This window comes from Sinocyclocheilus rhinocerous, unplaced genomic scaffold (genome assembly GCF_001515625.1).
Source record: "Sinocyclocheilus rhinocerous isolate Xijiao unplaced genomic scaffold, SAMN03320098_v1.1 scaffold2233, whole genome shotgun sequence".
NCBI classification, from domain to species: domain Eukaryota; kingdom Metazoa; phylum Chordata; class Actinopteri; order Cypriniformes; family Cyprinidae; genus Sinocyclocheilus; species Sinocyclocheilus rhinocerous.
Window position 1 is genome coordinate 33,700 of NW_015664678.1, and position 2,067 is coordinate 35,766.

Here is a 2,067-nt window from a genome sequence, read left to right on the forward strand (position 1 = left end):
ACGAGTTTAAAGTAAGGCAATGAAAATAGAAACACAACAGTCAAGTATCACAAGTAAAAGTCACTTTACTGTGGTAACAAAAAACTTATTTTAGTCACTGTACATTATTACACTGTACATAAAAGATACAAAATGACCCCAAGGAACACAGAACACTTGCAAACATTTTAACTTTAAGTGTATATATCTGTTCATAAAACATCACAGATTACAGCGTGCAGGCTCCAATTCTTCTCCTGTTCTACTCTGGATTTATTGCTGGACTTAATCCATAACTAGACACAGTTCGGGGTTGTAACTTGTAGTTTTGTGTTCTAGACTTGTAGTTTTAATTAATGTTGTCACCATTTGAACTAAATTAAAGTAATGCATAGCGATATGAAAATGGTGCTAGGGGCCCTTTAAGAACGAGAGCTGTCTGTCAGGAGCGCTATACTGCATCATTACACAAACAGACTAACGTTACCCTGAAGAGGACAGTTTTCCGTTGTTTATCATGGGCATAGTCTCTGAACTTTTGATCACCCCTTGTATGTTTAGATAGCACAAATAGTGTACCTTGTAGTTTACATTTAGAAAAGCGAGCGCAGCGCACCTGTGCATATAACAGACTCATCCTCTTTAGTAACGTCATCCGATCCTTCATCTCTGGATGTGAAGTAGTCCATTATAACATCGTTTAGGGCACTGACATCACCAAGACTGAGCAGATTGAGACGAGCAAGATCGTTTAAATGAGTAGCTACTTCAGACTGCGTTGTTCTCTTGTGCTCCGCCATATCACGATATGAAAAAATAAATAAATAAAAAAAACTAGCGTGCTGTAGTTTACACAGGACTAGCGGGAAATGTGCATATATATATATATATATATATATATTTATTAAGGGTGTAACAGTACATGTGGGTCTTTCGGTTCGGTACGCACGTATACCGAACAAATACTGCAATGTTTTAATCACTGCACGAGTGGAACTTCATTGGAAACTTCCAGTTTTAGATATTGTTACTGTTGATACTGTCTCATCTTTCAAATGATGTGCAATTTTTCCCAGGAAATTCGAACAATAAATGCCATTTTGGCGCTATTTGATGTGGTGTGACAAATCGCTGTATAAACGCCTCAGTTCAAACAACAGTGCGGCGCGCGATTATCCTCTCCTTACTACTAGTTTTAACGGGAAATAAACATTAATGTTGTAAATCCCACAGCTCGGATTCAGCACGAACTAACATGGCGGAGCCTATCACCCGGTATAGATCAACTAACATGGTTATTATAAAGGTGTTTAACCTGCCAAATACATTTACTTACACATATTTGAGAATCAAAATATCAGTTATTTCACAATATAATTAACATGTTTGAGAATACTTTAAATAAAACAGGAAAAATTAAATAAAAGTTATACATCGCTTATTCACAGCTATTGTGGCTGCGGTGTGTCACGTGACAAGCATGATGTGTCGCCAAGGAAACAATAAGGCCATACATTCTAAAATGTATGCTGGAATATTTTTAAACTCGTGTGAAAAGGTTAAAGAAAGAGCAATTTGTTCAGTTAAACACTAATTAAAAAAAAAGTTTAGTTGTTTCCCCCTGCTGTACCGAAACCATACCGAACCATGATGACAAAACCGAGGTACGTACCGAACCTTCATGTTTGTGTACCATTACACCCCTAATACACACACACACACACACACATATATATATATATATATATATACAGTATCTCACAGAAGTGAGTACACCCCTCACATTTTTGTAAATATTTTATTATATCTTTTCATGTGACAACACTGAAGAAATGACACTTTGCTACAATGTAAAGTAGTGAGTGTACAGCTTGTATAACCGTGTAAATTTGCTGTCCCCTCAAAATAACTCAACACACAGCCATTAATATCTAAACCGCTGGCCACAAAAGTGAGCACACCCCTAAGTGAAAATGTCCAAATTGGGCCAAGTCTTCATTTATCCCATCCAAAGTGCACACACACAGCAGTGAACACACACACTGTGAACACGCACCCGGAGCAGTGGGCAGCCATTTATGCTGCGGC